Raw genomic sequence first — 7952 nt, 5'->3', positions numbered from 1 at the left:
GTGGCCATGGAGGTGCTTAAAATACAATATTTTCTCAGGATATTTTTCAAAGGGTATAATGTGAATAATGTGAGGAGTAATGTACATAAGAGAAAGTGGTACTACTATATAATGTGAATAAAGGTGCACTACTGTGTGGCATAATATGAATTAGGGGTACTATTGTGTGGCCATGCCCCTTCCCAGCAAGAACACCCCCTGTTTGGGCTGAGCACCGAATGTGTGCACTGTTTCTATTTATAATATTGCGGGTAGGAGCACCAAAATGATGACTGCTATGATGAGGGTTGATGGTGCTGGTAAAGGGGAGCAGGGTCAGAGGCGGAACTAGTGGCGGTGCTAGGAGGCACCAGCCAAAATCTTGCCTAGGGCGTCATTTAGGCTAGGGCCGGCTCTGCTTGGGTGACATAAAAGATGAGTCAGAAAGATGAAGATTAGCAGCACAGGTGATATGAAGAATCAGTTTGTTAGAATGAGTAGATAACTGATCGACTGGGGCACACAGGATCATCGAGGATTGGGTTAGAGAGGAACAGTCAGGAAACACTGAGTTTAAGAAACTGTAGATTGGACCTTTGATCAATATGACCTAATGACCCTCATTCTGGTTTGCAAACTCACCTGTAGGTTTCTGCGGGGAATTGGATGTTGAAGCTCTGCGCATATTCACATATGTGCAGGGGTTCTATCTGGGTGCATTTGGAGACTTGCATTGTCACCGAGGTGCCCGCAGTGGGGGGAGTGTAGGAGGCAGGCAGGGGAAATTCGCAGGCCCTGCTTTTCCTGGGTGTATCCACAAAAATGCTGGGTGTGCCCAGGAAAACGCTGGGTGTCCCTATGTGAGCGCAGGCAGGCACCTGGCTTCCAAGGGCAGGCAGGTGATGTCCCCGGACGTCAGCTGTCTGCCCAGGTCTCTGAATGCCGCAGATCTAAGTCAGGAGAGACTGACTTCGCTTTTTGAGCACTGCAGAAATAATTCGATGGTAGGCGACCATCAAATGATTTCGGCCCACATGCGATTCTGCAACTGGATGTTTATGCAAGACATCCATTCACAGGGCACCGGGGGGTGGGGGGTGGGCATTCGCATGCCCAGAGGGCAGCGTTAAAAGGCCTGCAAAGCAGCAAACTACCGCTGCTTTGCGAGCCATCCTGGATTACCTCCAATGTGTGGACAGGACAACCAAGTATGGTGAAAAGCTGCCAACACGGATTGGAAACAGATGGGCAGATTTTATGCAGATGAGTTGGGACTAGATACCAACAGGTATATATATTTTGGGTATGGATCAGTAGGTCTACAAGATGTTGGTCGACAAGCATTGGGTTGACACCATTAGATCAACATGCAGAAAGGTCAACATGGATCTAGGTCGACATGGGGTTTTTCACTGTTTTTTGAACCGACATGTGCTGACAGGCGGTACTGTATTTCATGCCATCCACTAGGGCATGGTGGGAGGATAAAATAGTGTGCCAATCCTGTGACATCAGGCCACACCTCCATTCTGGAACCAGCCCGTCACCTACGTCAGGATTCCCGCGTACCTCCTCGGGAGGTTGCTTTGTGCAAATATCTGGGAATATAAAATATAATAAGAACAAATCAACAAAAAAATTAGTTAAGTATCGTGAAAACGTATGTCTAAAAAATATAACTACTGGCATTAAAGGTTCGCTCAAAAAAAGCTTTAATGTACATATAAAAATTAAGATTAAAACAGAAAACTCAATGTGAAATGGTCACATAATTGTGCAAGAGACATTATGTATAGTTTTAACACTTTTGTTAACCAACATCTAGAAACTAATGGCTAATCTTTAGAAAGTATGTTTGTAGTAAATTAGACAAAAGCACTCCAAGATTTATTTTCATTGAACCCATTGGGAACCAACGTAGATCCACTCAAATTCTCTTTGTGTCAACATTTTATGTTGATCACCTCCTTATGCAGGAGGTAGAATATGGTCAATTATTTTACATTTAAAGTTGGAAAGATAATGGCAAAATTGTTTAAAGTGCTTTTCAACAGGCTGATCCAGTGGCATAACTATAGCCCTGCAGCCCCCGCTGTGGCGGGGAGGCGCTGAGTAACTGTGGGCGCCGGTCTCCGGGGCTATGGTAACTAGTATGCATCTGTGTTTCCGGGATATATTGGCAGCACCGCCCCCCTCCCCCTAGCGTAGGAGTCGGGATTTTGACCGCCGGGATTATATACCAATCCCGTTTAAACGAATGTCCGGGTTCCATAAAACTACAGGCAGTACATGTGGGGCATTGGTAACACCCTGCTTTTTTATATTAAATAACATTTGTTGTTGTTTGGTGTTAACATTAGTTTTCACTACCAGGTCTTTGATATTTCTATCCCTGCGATAACTGAGCTTAATTGGAAAATGGGATATATATATATATATATATATATATATATATATATATATAACAAATTTCCAGGGGATGGCCGGCACTCCAAACAGCAGCAATGTAGGACCGGGTGCCCTCCCAAAGGGAGAGAGAGACAGGCTCGCTCCAATATAACAGTACGACGCGGGTGGCACTCCAGGAATGAAGACAACAAAACGAGATCAAATTTCCAACGTTTCAAATGTTATTACAACACCCTGAGTAAAAATGTTGTAATAACATTTGAAACGTTGGAAATTTGATCTCGTTTTGTTGTCTTCATTCATGGAGTGCCACCCGCGTCGTACTGTTATATATATATATATATATATATATATATATATATATATATATAGTTATAGTTATGCTTCCCTTCCCTGTTGGAGATAGAGGTCTCAGAGAGAGGTTTTCCTTTATATTGGAGTGCTCTCGCACTTTAAAAAGTTTAGACCACCATTGGTGACACGACTCCAAATTCAGCTAAGAAGGAAGAGTTATCCCCCTTCCCCTGGAATCTGTCGAATTTCTTAAAGACATAATTTGAAGATGTATTATTCTGTTCCCCTGATGAATTCACTGTAGACGATACGCGTTGGGACTTTTACTGTTTTGCCTGGGACAACAAGACCATCTAAAATAAACAAGTTTCCTGATTAACTATTTCTGTTTGCTTCATTGCACAACGGATCACCATATATATGGACATTATTGATTAGGCACCACACTACAATTGGTTTGTGTATTGTTAATCTTGTCCCATAACCCTCTGAGGACACTGTGGTGAGGCAGCCATTTCTACATATTTCTGCTTGAACAATTTCTGTAAGCGCCGTGTGGGATTACTGGGTAATATATATAATATATATAGGAACTAGAAAGCAGAGTCGTCTTGTTAAAGAATTTTTAGTGAAGAATGTCCAGTAACAAAACAGGGTACATCCAAACAGGTCAACGTTTTGATGCTGCCCGCATCGTTATCAAGACAGCATGTTACCCAATGATATACCATATATTTATATCTATAGCCCAATCCCTGCACTCTCATCTTCATATGAGGTAACCGCTGGGGTGTATAATAGTAAAAGCAGGTAAATACTTACAACCATATATAGATACAGAACAATTCCCCTAGGAAAAAAAACAGCATTCAGCAGGTTTGTAAATAATATCCATACGTACAGATTTAGTCAAAAAGTTTGCCGACATTTCGATCCCATAGAGGACCTTTCTCAAGGCAGCAGCAGTGTCAACCAAGTATCACAATGTCCACTTATCAAGGAAAAATAGAGAGGGGAACTGGGGACCAGGAAAGCTCTGCCTTGGGCCCTGCTTTTTAATAGGGTCTCTGTACACCCTACAGACTGGTTTTGTTGCTGCTGCCGCCATGTTTTCCACAAAAGTGGAATGCATGAAATCACTTCCTGTTGAAACCGGAAGTGTGGGCCAAGCTGGCAGTGCGGCCGGGATCACTAGATGTACCCATCCTATGGAATGCCCCTCCACACACAATAAGACTATCTACAAGCCACTTCTTCAGACAAGCCTATCATATTTAAGTTCTACACGCATAACCCTCTGAAGCACTTCTGTATTATATAGCTTTTCTTCTGGACTTGCAACTTGGTGGGACAGTTGCCAGGTTTCCATGAAAACCAGTTGTTAGTGTAGGACTTGCAGTGAAATGGGGTCCCTTGGCGATGGGCTGCAAGCTTAAATGCATTGATCAATTCATGAACTAAAACCCCATTATTTATTTAATTGATTATTTGAATGTTAAGGTGAGTCAGTTTGTTGTAGTGAGTGCTGGGTCCCCTGTGTTTGTATTTACTAGAGTGTGTGGTCACAGGCCACCGCACCCCATCCTGGGAAGTGGGTGCTGTTTGCACCCCATTCTTAGGAATGGCGAGTGTGTAGGTACTTCTGTATCTATATATATATATCTATATACAGGTTGAGTATCCCGTATCCAAAATGCTCGGGACCAGGAGAATTTTGGATAACGGATTATTCCGTATTTCGGAATATTTTAATATTTCAATGATGTATTTTGAAGTATCTTGCATTTATGCTGTATAAACACATCAAAGACATGAAATGCACACAATATATATTTTATTTGTTCAAAAAACAAGGTTTCAAAACATGAAACAAAATTTGTGTACTATCTCAGGCACCAAAAATAAGGTAATGGCAATGGATCGCACGATACTACTACAGACAAAACCGCAATTGAAAACCATGGAGGAAAAATTGCCATGGGAAACAACTTATAACCATCAGAGCCCTGAGACGGTTAAAATTGTAAGAAATCATTGGCCTGTAGTACAGGCAGACCTAGAGGTAGGCGTATCCAAAACCTCCTTGCTACCTAGCTTTAAAAGATCCAAAAATCTACGTGATAGAGGTAGAAAGTATCAAATGTGCTATAACCAGCGCTATCTGATACAGTACTTCGGAGTCTCAGCAAATATGAAAGCAGATGTATTAAAAAAAAAAAACAAGTAGTGCAATTTTGCTGCTTATCATTTTTTGGGGGCATGTTAGCAGGTGGCCGCTATGGGTCTTCTGGTGATGTTTGCGAGATCTTGCGAATGCAATGTGTACTGGCCAAGAGATAAAAAAAATGTTAACCGCACTGCTTATACGCTAAAGTTGCTTGTGGCACTGCATTAACATTTTATGTTATCCAAGACATTATCTCATGCGGTCAGATGTTACAGTGTATGCCGGGCAACTGCGTCACACACACCCTTGAAATTGTATGTGAACATTTTAATTTTGTTTTGATTTCTGATATGGAATGACCCATCTCTCTGCACCTACTATCCAGCCTCATTCAAAGTTGATAATGGTGATACGGTGCCATCTTCACTACTTACAATACGACAATGGATTGCAGAGATTTCTGCCTAGATATAGGGGCTGATTCATATATGATCGCATGGCTGCAGATTCTTAACTAGCCGTACACCTGAATTCGCAAGGCGGGTTTTCACTATAGTGGGGCGGCGTCTACCTGTTTGCTGGCTGTTGCACATTCGCAGCCGAGCGATGAGGTCTGAATTACCCCCATAGTACATAATATGTGGATAATGGCACTTAATACTGGGGTGTGTACTATGAATAGAAGTGGATATCTAGGACAAATACAAATATCTCATTACAAAAACAATAGCGCTTCAAAAAAATCTTTAAAAATACTCCCCTGTGGACGTGCTCTTAGGCGGTCTCTTTTCTGAGGGTCTCAGGATGATATCAAGGGTATATGCAAAAGAAGAGAGAGAGTATACACTTCCCCTTGTGCAATACTGTTAGCCGGTATGGTAATTCACTATATAGATTACTTCAAAGGTATGAAAAAAATATTTTGTTTTTTTCGGGGTTCTATTCCCCTTCCTATTGCACTCACAGGTTAAATGGTTTCAACAGGCATTCAATAAAAGTGTGCTCCAAATGGTATCTTCTATCTTGAAAAAAATTTATATATGTGGTTTGGGGGCGGTCCCCTACATTAATTACTTACAAGCTAGTACTTGTATAACTGCATATCGGATGGGTCTTTTCTCCGGATTATTTCTTTTTTCTCACTCCCTCATGCACTATCACTGGATAATGATATATACAAGGGAAGCACTGTGTAAAGTTCTTAGTTATCTTTAATTACAGTACATAAATTTACAGAAAAAAACAAAAAAAGTGGGTACACTTAGCTTCAAAGGTATTTCTGGGACCAGGGTTCCTATGATGTTTATAGGATACGACGGGGCCCCGACAATCCCAAAAGGAGTCCCTTCTGTCCACACTTTGAGCCAGTTCCCACCACAAGCAATAATGGAAGAGTCTCCACCAACGCGTTTCGATCTAAACGTAGATCTTTTTCAAGGTGTATGGATACTCTTCCATTGAGGGTTTAAATAGCCCCTTAATTACACTTCAAGTCCATACATCTGTTGCACCTGGGCCCCATACCAGGTATATTCTAAAATAAATTATGCAGTTATGTTTTTTACATGTTCTGGGTCCCGGCGACTTCCGGAAGTGCACGCAGCGTCACATCCGGCTATGTGCGGTCCGTCACTTCCGGTATTCTCGTGTGTCTCCTTCTCTTGAATGGTGTGTATGTTTATCCCGTGCAGCGCAGACTTCCTGTCCTATCCTCCGTCTATTACGCTGAGGGACCTCCGGTCACGTGATCTGGTCCAGTGATCGAGCGGCCATTTTTAGTGCTGGAAAAATGGCCGCTCGCTGCCATGGCGATAAACATACACACCATTCAAGAGCAGGAGACACGGGATAAACATACACACCATTCAAGAGAAGGAGACACACGAGAATACCGGAAGTGACGGACCGCACATAGCCGGATGTGACGCTGCGTGCACTTCCGGAAGTCGCCGGGACCCAGAACATGTAAAAAACATAACTGCAAATCGGAACCTACTAATTTATTTTAGAATATACCTGGTATGGGGCCCAGGTGCAACAGATGTATGGACTTGAAGTGTAATTAAGGGGCTATTTAAACCCTCAATGGAAGAGTATCCATACACCTTGAAATAGATCTACGTTTAGATCGAAACGCGTTGGTGGAGACTCTTCCATTATTGCTTGTGGTGGGAACTGGCTCAAAGTGTGGACAGAAGGGACTCCTTTTGGGATTGTCGGGGCCCCGTCGTATCCTGTAAACATCATAGGAACCCTGGTCCCAGAAATACCTTTGAAGCTAAGTGTACCCACTTTTTTAGTTTTTTCTGTAAATGTATGTACTGTGATTAAAGATAACTAAGAACTTTACACAGTGCTTCCCTTGTATATATCATTATCCAGTGATAGTGCATGAGGGAGTGAGAAAAAAACGATAATCCGGAGAAAAGACCCATCCGATATGCAGTTATACAAGTACTAGCTTGTAAGTAATTAATGTAGGGGACCGCCCCCAAACCACATATATAATTTTTTTTCAAGATAGAAGATACCATTTGGAGCACACTTTTATTGAATGCCTGTTGAAACCATTTAACCTGTGAGTGCAATAGGAAGGGGAATAGATCCCCGAAAAAAACAAAAAAAAATTTCATACCTTTTGAAGTAATCTATATAGTGAATTACCATACCGGCTAACAGTATTGCACAAGGGGAAGTGTATACTCTCTCTCTTCTTTTGCATATACCCTTGATATCATCCTGAGACCCTCAGAAAAGAGACCGCCTAAGAGCACGTCCACAGGGGAGTATTTTTAAAGATTTTTTTGAAGCGCTATTGTTTTTCTAATGAGATATTTGTATTTGTCCTAGTATTGTGGTGGGTCAAGTGATACCCTTCTTTCTCATAAAAAACATAAGCGAATCTTTTTTAGCGCAGACAACCTCCAATCCAAACTTTTTCCATAAGAAGTGGATATCTGTTTTCCTGGCACATGAGAATATAATGTAGGTTAAACATTATATCGTAAACAATGTACATGAATTACAAGGGATCTAAAAATGAATGAAATAAAAGATAGTGTGGGCAGCATGGGTGCGACAGTGCCTAGCAATACTGCCTCAC

Source organism: Crinia signifera, chromosome 1 (genome assembly GCF_055691185.1).
Source record: "Crinia signifera chromosome 1, ASM5569118v1, whole genome shotgun sequence".
Classification (NCBI taxonomy): domain Eukaryota; kingdom Metazoa; phylum Chordata; class Amphibia; order Anura; family Myobatrachidae; genus Crinia; species Crinia signifera.
Note: the sequence above shows the minus strand (reverse complement) of the source record.